Here is a 10,908-nt window from a genome sequence, read left to right on the forward strand (position 1 = left end):
AACACCTGATTACCCTCTCAAATCAGTTTGTATTTTCGATATTTCGCTATTAACCTCCTTAAAATTTAAAGAACATTCTAAACTGATTGGAACAAAATATTCAATTTCTTATCGCTCTATGATGGAAATAGACATATACAATTAAAGTCAACACTAAAATAGAATTTTAAGGAACAAAAAAGAAGAGAAAGTAAGGAGGTGTAATTAAAAAAATAATATATTTTAAGTTTTGCAAAAAATTACATAATGAAAAATAGAGTAGTGGAAGAAAAAATTGAAGAAAATTACAATAATAATAATTTGTGTCACTTACAAAAATAGCTATACTTTTAGGGTTTATTAGAGTGAAATAGCTATAAATATAATATTTTTTCAAAAAAATAGCTAAACTTTGGGTTAAAAAATGTTCAAGTCTATAAATATTTCATTTTTTAAATACAAAAATACATTCAAAATAGTTTCCCACTAAATGAGGTTAAATTAGTTATTGTAACGGACAATGCTATTTTCAGCCCTTAAAATCCACTAACTTGACACTTTAAAAAATTGTAACTAACCTATACCTAGGATTCTGATCATAAAAAAAAAAAGATTCTGATCAGTTTAGAAATAGAAATTATGTTCTTTTTTTTCTTCTTCATTTAACGCCAAAAATAAAAATACAATTTGATGGCTACTATTAATATTTTGATCCAACATTTCGAGAAATAGAGCGAAGAAAATTGTTGTGTAGAATATATCATTGATGGGATAATTAAAGGAATATGCCTCTTATTCTGATTTAGTTGATTTTATTTCAATACGATTGAACATCAATCTTACAAAAAAAGTTTTTGAAAATTAAATTTCATTGTCGAAGGTAACGACACGCCTATGAAAATAAGTAATGCGGGTATGCGTATATATGTTTAGTTGAAAAATATCAACACTCAATTTGGAGTATATCTCTTGTATGTAAGTATTTTTCATATTGATATAGTATATTTTGATTCTGAAGATACTTTCATTTAAGGTGAAGTGTTGCAACTTGAATACAATAAAGAATTAATTGGTATGAATGATACATTGTCAATTGTTTCAACTTGTAGCGATCAACCAATAGATGTATTTGATGGTGGAAATGATTAATTACTAACCGATCGCAACATGAGATAATGGTGGATCAAATATACATGAATAAGTTGACATTGAAGGATGTGATAGAAAAATATTCAATAGAAAAAAGGATTAAATTCTTGGTTGAGAGGTCAAACTCTATTAGGTAAACTGTTGTTAAATTTGTTGCATTTTAAGTATACTTATGTTTGTAGATGCAAAGAAAAACTAGCAAAAAAAATAATATTGTATTCACAGTTATACCCTTGTATGCCACTCTAAAAAGTACGCATTGTTGATGAAAGCATTAAGTATTAACAAGTCGAAGATGGTCAAAGTTAAAAATTTTAACTCTGAACATTCATGTCCTTTAAAGGATGGGGTGCATTCTGATTGTCGTGCAACAAGTGGATTGATTGGAGGAATAATCACACCTAAACGGAGGAATCACAAGAGTAAGTACATTCCAAATGATATCATGATGACATTATATTGGACTTGGGTATTGATATTAACTATATGTTGGCATATCAAGCAAAAGAGAAAGGCATTGTAATCAATAATGGGGCAACCAACTTCGTTTTATGGGAAGCTACTTCGGATAAGACGTGTTCTAGTTCATATATTCGAATGAAGAAGCCAAACTTGCATGGAAAGAGGTATACCATCCATTTTTTAATACTTTTTCTTGGCATCCATTTTTTTGCTATGCTTTTGACTAATTTGGAGAAAACATCTTAACTCAACTAGATCAATTTGTATCTTTGAAATCGATGAGCTCTTCTTCTCACCATAATTGATGAACGTATTGATAAAATAAAATATTACGAATTTGGCATCATCATCATCAATCCCATCACCCGGCGATACCTTTTTTTTGTACTCACTGATCAACTTTACCTTCCTGTTAATACTTTTAACTCAATAGTACTGATTGATTAATTTATTCAGCTCGTTTGTGTCAAATAAAAATCGTCTTCATGAGCAAAGCAATTCAACCCAGTAAACAAAGTGTGGTATGATTTATACGAAAGAACATTTCATCCATGAAACTGTCCTCCAATTCACATATTGATCTTAGGCGTATTTATATGCCTAACAACCATTTTTATCTCTTGTATATATAGCCGAGTGAGAATATTTTCGATGGTTGAGTCAAGCATTTAGAGTCGTTTTGATTCTGCATCTTCTAACCAATATGATTAGATGTTTCAGGCCGAAGATCATTGGAAAACGAGCTAAATTTGGGCACCAGATTAAAGGTTGGAAAGAAGAAGAAGAAGTGGCAAAAACAAAGAACCAAGAAGTTGAAAAGTGCACTAGCATCCGTGTCGCGGACGCACTCCCCCCAAGTAGTGAAGGAGCTCCTCATAACAGGGGAGTTCGCGGTGTGGGTGCGTCGCGGAGGCAGATCAATGATGCAGAAAAGGAACTCCCCCATAATAGGGGATTCAGTGATAGAGTGGGTCGCGGGGGTCGTTACACTAATGAGCAGAATCAAGCGAGGGAATACGTCTGCGGTTGCGGACCTGGACATGAAAATCGTCCCACGTGTTTATTTTGGACTATAAATAGTTTAAGTATCTCGTATTGCATACTATACTTTTATTAAAAAAGGAAGCTGAGGCAAAAGACGATTTCTGTACTAAATTTTAGGGTTTTTCTTATCCTTCTTCATCTTGGTAAAGACTTGTATGATTCTAATACATTCCATGTTGTTATTTTGTATTATGAGTAGCTAAAATCCCTTGTTCTAGGGTTGTAGCTATGAATGATGGTTTAATGTGAATTTGTTTCTTGTGTGAGAAGGGTTGTTGTCTATTTTTTGCTTGCATGCTCATTTCATTATTTTAATGTCTGATCAACATTAGAATAAATTAGTGTCCACTCTTGAATTCGGAAGATGAATAGATGGATAGAGAAAAAAATGCAAGAGGTATATTCAATCTAGAGTGAGTTCTAAATTGTTTTGTGGGTAGGATAGTTTTATACTTATGCACCACATTTGGTTGAAATGCAAGAAGAATATTTAGTGCAATATTATTTGTTCATACTTAACCCCGCCTGACGATGTAGTTATGTTTTCAATAATGGTAGACGATTAGAAGTCGAAAGTTTATGATCGTAAGATGAACCTTGCCAACCCGCAATGAGTTAACCCTTTGAACCTTGGAATAGGAACACATTGAAACCCTGGGATGTCTTTCCAACTTGTGAAGTTACTTTGTTGTCATTTACGTATAGTAGTTAATTCTTGTTAAGGTTTAAGTAGTAGTTTAAACAAATTTCTCAACCTAATGAATATTGAGTGAATTTAGATAGTCATTGTAAATTGTTATTCGCTGATTTAAAGTCCCTTGGGTACGAACATTAAACTCGAAAGAGTCCATTTACTACTTGAGTGATCAATGCACTTGCGTGCGATTTTGGATGCAACACATATCATCAAAGACCTAAAGATTTGTGTTGCACCCCACACACGTGCATTTTGGTATATGCTCCAATACATGTATCTTTGAATAGGTTGAATTGGGTCAGTGTAAGCTTCCCCTTCAAATCTGTAACTATGTTATGGTTCACATAAACCTACACGTGCGAGGATTCGATCGTGCTAGCTAACACATAAAATTTGATACCTTGTCATTAGGAAATACTAAAATATGAAACAACAATTTTTTAACATAAGTAATTGCTTAGTAATTTGATTTTATGCATACATACAAGACAACACATTCAAATAGAAGATGCATTGACACAAAATAAAATTGATGCAACTAATAATTTGAAATGTATCCACATATTCAATTAATTATCAGTTAACTTTATTCTTTTCCAAAATAAGAATTACTACATAACCCGAAATACACTAGAATGTATTCAAATTGTTAGTTGATATATGATCTTTCCATTCCATTAAATCACATTAACACTTCATACATTCACACACACGTTCTCACGCAAAATTAAATGATTATTATTATGCACCAAATACTCAGACAAATAGCAGAAAACTGTTGATATGCATAGATAACTTAACTACCATTTAACTACAATCGTGTTTTTTAAATAAAGAAAAAAATAAGCACACCATAAATATTCAATGGTTATATGTTTGCCACAATATACTAATTTGGAAGGTATATCCTCCACATAAACTTACTTGTTCAACTTACACTACATTCATATGACTACACCTTACTACAATCAATTTTAGAAAACATAATGACAACATAACTCTAAATACACTAGAGAGTATTCAAAAATGTGAAGGCATTCAAATATAAATGAAGGTATTCAAAGTATAATTTTATGTCACTGTAGACACATAAATTGTATTAGATCAAATTCATACAAAATTTGAATTAAATTTATGCTCATTTGAGCTAAATAATTAATTTGGGCTATACAAATAAATAAGTCCATCTTAATGAATTCAAATTCAAGGTCAATTTCACCTTGAAGCCCAAACTCATGTCACGTGTCACAGTGACTAGGCATCCAAGACCAACAAGGTGAGCCACGTGTCAAAATGAGGTGGTAGTCCCAGTCAAATGCAAGAACAAATCAAAATACGCCAAGTGTCAAAATGACATCCTTTGGTCAATCACAAGCAACCTTGTTCACTCCCTACAACTATAAATATGTCATAGACATGACATTCAAGGGGGATCCACAAAACTCTTCAATAAGCATTAAGCGAATTGGAGAAAGCTACAACATCAACATCAATAATTCTTAGAAGGAGTGATCAACGGAGTTCTTCCCGGAGATCAACTTACAACGACGAAGCACTTTCCGACGTCCTGGAGATCAACAACATCTCAAGGAGGTCTATGACTGTCACAAACTGCAAGTATACCCTAGAAGTTAGAGAGTCCTTGTGCCGTCACACGACAATGAGACTTCAAGAAGTCTCATCTAAGCCTCTCGTATCATTCTTTACATAATAAACATACTAAAATAAGTAAGAATTTAAAACATTCTTCACACACGAAGAACTCTTTCATAAACATTACACAAGCGGAAGACTTTCATTTAAAACATTAAATCTTTACAACATCTACTCGAACCATCTAATCTTTAGAGTATAAAACACTTGGGACTAATCCCATACAGGACAATAAAATAAAGACTATGGCATAGAGTATAAAACACTTGGGACTAATCCCATACAGGACAATAAAATAAAGACTATGGCATTATAAGGGACAAGAGGATATTGTCCTCGAATCAATGAGGACTCACTAATACTTTATTTTCAAGCTTTAGAAACCTATCCATCCTCTATGGAACTTCCAGTTCCCTACAGTTTAGTCAAAAAGGGAAAAAAAGGGGTTAGCACATTAGATGTACTAAGTCTAGAAGCCATGCAAAAACCATGAAAAAGGTACATTTACTAAATAACATGCTTTTCATGAATTTCGATTAAAACGTCATACTATAAGCATAAAAACAACATTTAACAACTTAGAAACACATAAGATAACATTTAAACCAAATATCATAATTTTAGAGTCACTTTACAGTAACTCCATTCAATGTTACGGTGAAGTCCCTTCACTATATAGTGAAGTTGCTTATTCATTATCTTAGACATATTCTAGCATGTAATCATCCCACTTAAAGTCATCCTAAGACTCACTTAAACAACACAAAGAGAGACCGCCTATAAAACCTCCCTAAGCATGCCTAAATGATCCTCAAGACTACTTATAATGAGTCACATACACACTTACAAGACATCAAACATATCAACATATAGATAATATGACATTTCCTCATCAAAAGATATCAAAAGACTTACTTAAGTAGATCAAGAAGATAATGTCCATGGTTGACCTCTTCAAGACTACCTAAATAATCCTTAAGACTTCCTAAGTTTGGATAATGTCCACATAAACAATCATCTTCCCTAACTAGAGTTATTTTTAAGACTTATCTAGGTAAGATAAGAAGTGACCATTCCTATGCCCCTTTCATGCCTTAACTAGATAACCCTTAACTACTCTAGATAAGTACTTATTGATTTTAACATACTTTTTTAACTTAGGTCATTACATTCATTAGATAATTTAGAAGACATTCAACACATAAAGGACATTCAAGTAATGGTCTTGGTCAAGACCTGGGTACTCCAACTAACACCTTCAAAACCTATTGTGCAATGTCTAGATAGCAGCCCATACCACCACCTAAACTTCATAGAACTTCTCTAATGTAATAGGTATCCCATATGATGAGAATAGAAAATAATCGATATAGACCATGATAGCTAGATATGGAATTCAGAGTTCTAACCTTCTACGATGAAGGTGTCCTACTTGCCAAGGGTAAAACTAGGACACATCCCATGTAGGCACATGGTTAAGGAATATGAAGGGTTGTTATGCACTCTGGTCTCATTCTCAAGTAGAGGTGCATTGTACTCTAGTCTCATTATCAAGTAGAGCTACTTCCCATAACATAATCACTCAGTGCTAGTGTTGGTTATCATAGAGTAATTGACATTTAAGGATCACATGAAGAGGTTCTTATCTATTTCATAACCCAATCACATTCACACCTACCAAAGAGGTCCACTAGGGCTACCTTTCAATGGCGACTAAGATAGCTCATTATGATTTTTTTAAGGATTAATATGACGTCATTCCAGACAATTAACCTTAAGTCCACCATTTCTTTACATGAAGGATACATTACGACTCTCGACTTCAACATTCATAACATAACCCTTACCATGTACATGAACTTCTTAACATCCTCTAAGGTCTCACATATATTTCATTCATACATGACAAGGGTGCAATAATCCTACCTAGTCAAGACATATCATAATCTAATAAAATTAATTCATATATCAAGTAAGGGACACAAGTCTACCAAACAAGACACATTATTTTTTTACCTTATCACATATAGCATCATTCTTTAAAGCACTTAGGATGACCCTTACCATTTTATGTCACCTTATACTAATGCAACATCATTAATATAACCATTATAGACTCATATAGTCAAGTAGGAGCAATCATCATCAACTCTAAGACTACACATATAAGCACATAGTCATAGTCTAACATGATCTCCTAATATACATCAAACTTTCACAACACTATCATGTAGGTAGATATGACCATTATTCACATAATCAACTTCACAATTCATCATAATACTTCAAGTAGTTTGCCAACAAGGCTATGATCATTATATTACTTAAAATAACGCCGACAAGGCTACATCAATTACAAGTAAAGCACATAACACCACCACCATAAGTGAAACATACCAATCACAACATAATTGAAGTCTAATCACATCAAAAATAAAAGAAATAGGGAAGCCTACCACCACAACATGCTCAACACCTCAATTTGATGCTAAATCATCCAATTCAATACCATAAGGCCCTTACCAATGGCCATGAACAATAATTCATTATAGAAACTATGATAATCAATGAAACTAGGTCAATTCAATAAAGATTCATCAATCTAATACCACCTAGATATCAATTTAATACAATTCTTGCATCATTAGATAATTCACAGAAATCTACACTATAATTCATAATCATTAAATCAACATCAAGTAACCCATAACATAGTCAAAATATAGGGTTCATCCAATTCATGGGTTCATAGGTAATTTAGGTTAAAATCGTCAATACAATAACAATTTAATCCATAATAAACGTTTAAAAACAATTGATGCAAAAACCCATGGTAGAATCATAAAATTGGACAATTTAACTTTGAAAACTTTAGAAATCATCTTTGAAATTGGCTCTAAGGTGATAGAAAGCCTTAGATGAAGAACTCTCATACCTTATTTGAAGAAACCAATGAAAATTGAAGAAGAAACTCCACTGAAGAACCATCTTCAAGCTCCATTTTCACCTTGAACTCTCATGGAGGTCTTTGAAGAAACTTTGGGAGGGAATGTGTTTTGATTTAGGTGTTACGGTTATAATGAGAGTTAAATGACTTATATATTCTTAAAATACCCATAAAAACACAAAACAACCGTGCTCACATCTTACAAAAATTAGGGTTTTACAATTTCAACCCTTAACTTAACTGAAAACTGGCAGGAAACAAACATCACCATCGATGGTCCGTGGTCTCACCCACACCCCGTCGATGGGGTCTCGTGGGTTGCACCTGCAACTCCTCAACCTTTAGGACAAGTGGGTCCATCGACGAGACCCATCGACGGGTCGTTTCCTGGTCGACTGGCCGTGTTTGGGTCAGTCGATTGCCATTGCCTGGCAATGTTGAGCTCTAAGTTGGGGCCACTTTTAGGGTCCCTTGTGGGTCCTAAAGTTTTACCTGGACGTTTCCAACCTAATTATGTTCTATACGATTTTAGGATCTACCACGTGAGTTTTTTCCAAAACGAACACGTAAAACTCAATGAAACATGCATAGACACGCAAGGTCGTTTCAAGGCAAGCCTTTTGAACGTCATGGACGTTATTAAACGTTTGACCTCCAAACTTCATGAAACTTGACACACGGTCTATATACACTATAATAACTCATTTAAGAACCTTATAACCTTATGAATCACACGTAAACACATAAAACCACATATGAGGCACATAGGTGACTTAGTCATCGAACGTCTTGGTCGTCCCTTGACGTTTGACTTCCAAAGCACCTAAACTCTTAGAAAATGACTCAAACCCACATTATAAACCATTTAGGACCTTAGACAATCATGAAAACTATGTTAGGATCTAGTTTCACCTAAGTCATTTTTGGGGTCTTACAATAATTCTCATACGATGATCATAAGTGCAACATCTAAGGGCAAACTTGCATCTGTATTCTTTGAACAATCTTCTCAAATTAGCTCCAACTTTGGTGATTCCGAAGATTCAATGGATTCTCCAACTTCAATGTATTTCAATGCTTTGATGGCTGACTTAACTAACATGGATGAGAAATTTGTGATGATGGAGCAAACCATTGAGGCCTTGAAGAAATTCGTTGATGATAAAAATCTTCATATTGCTCAACTTATGAACAAGTTGGAGCCTTTATGAGTAGTTTTATCAAAGAACACATTGTTACTTATTTAAACAAGTTTCAAACTAAGGGCCCGTTTGGATGGACTTAATAAAAGCAGCTTTAAAAAAGTACTTTTAAAAGTGCTGAAACTTATTTTTAAAATAAGCAGTTATGCGTTTGGATAAAAGTGCTGAAGTTGTTATGTCAAACGTGAAAAGGGAAAAATAGAAGAAAGAGATGTTAGGGTTATATGGGTAATTTGGAGATTGTATAAGAATATTAAGGGAAAAAACATAAAAATGTGGTCAACTTAAAACAGCTTATAAGCTAAAAAAAAAAAGCACCCCTACCCCAGCTTTTAACTTTTGGCTTAAAATAAGTTTTTTTTAACTTAAAATAAGCTATTTTGAGTATTGCCAAACAGTTAAATAAGTCAAAAACGAGGTTTTAAGTCAGTTTGACCAACTTTTAAGCTGAGCCAAACAGGATCTAAGTAAAATAGTTTTATAACTTTGGTCTATATTTATTTTGTTCATATTTTAAAATTGAATCACCGTCTAATTTTGAAAATCGCATTTGAGAACTTGATTTAAAATCATAGTAGGATAAAAGTTCAAATAATCTTTTGAGAAACAGATTTAAACACCTCAAAAGATTTATAAATACACAATTACTATTATCGTCTAAGTTTGAAAACCACATTTGAGAACTTAATTTAAAATCATAGTAGGATAAAAATTCAAATAATCTTTTGAGAAACAGATTTAAACACCTCAAAAAATTTACAAATACACAATTACCAATAGACTAAAATATTTAGCTGAAATTATTACTCTTTATTTACGTGGAGATACTTTCTATTTCTTTTTTAATTACTTGTTAAAATTTTATGATTAGAACATTACTTTCTATTTTTTTTTCTTTTTAAATTTTTTATCTCTTGATTTTTTGTCATGAACAGACTTTTTCTTCATATTCAATACATTGCGTAATTTAATTTTTATATTGCAGCACGTTAAATATTTGAGAAGAAAAATAACATTATGACTTAATTTCATACATTTGTAAATTTATAGATCTTGATTTTTTATTTTAATTTATATTTTGTGTCATACATTTATTAAGATTTGAGATATATTAAGTCTCCAAATTTAGGGGCTTTAATATTTTCTTAAAATCAATTACTTCCCAAGAGAAAATCTTATAAAATTATGGTGATTCTCTTTATGTTTTAATACATTCTTACTTAATTATTTTAGATTATAAATAAAATCCTTTAATCATACTAAATGTGTTAAAAATCTTAGATCGGTTTTGTGTAGTTATACTTTATTTTAATAAATCCTTATATATACATTTGTTTTTGAAATCATTAATGTTGTGACAGTTCTACTTTCTATTCTCTTATGTTTTTATATATATTGAAATCGTCAAGAAGTTATTCTATAAGTAATTGAAATCATCAAGAAGTTATTTATAAGTAAGCAAGAGTTTTAATGACAACTTTATTTTTAGATTTTACTTTAAATGTAAATAATAAAATATCTCAGGTGAAACTAATGATTTTCATTTGGAAGAGTTATGCATCATAGTATTAATTGCCGAGATTTGAAATTTAAATCTTAATTATATTTTTATTTGGAAATTTTCAACTAATTACAGTAATCTATCATAGTCCATAGATATTCATTACGGCATATAACTTTAGTGACATTATAACATATTAATTGCTTTAATATTTATCAGAAGTATCGATTTGTCCATATTAATATTTTGTGTGGAATATAAAAATAATATTTTT

Source organism: Solanum lycopersicum, chromosome 11, assembly GCF_036512215.1.
Source record: "Solanum lycopersicum chromosome 11, SLM_r2.1".
NCBI classification, from domain to species: Eukaryota; Viridiplantae; Streptophyta; class Magnoliopsida; order Solanales; family Solanaceae; genus Solanum; species Solanum lycopersicum.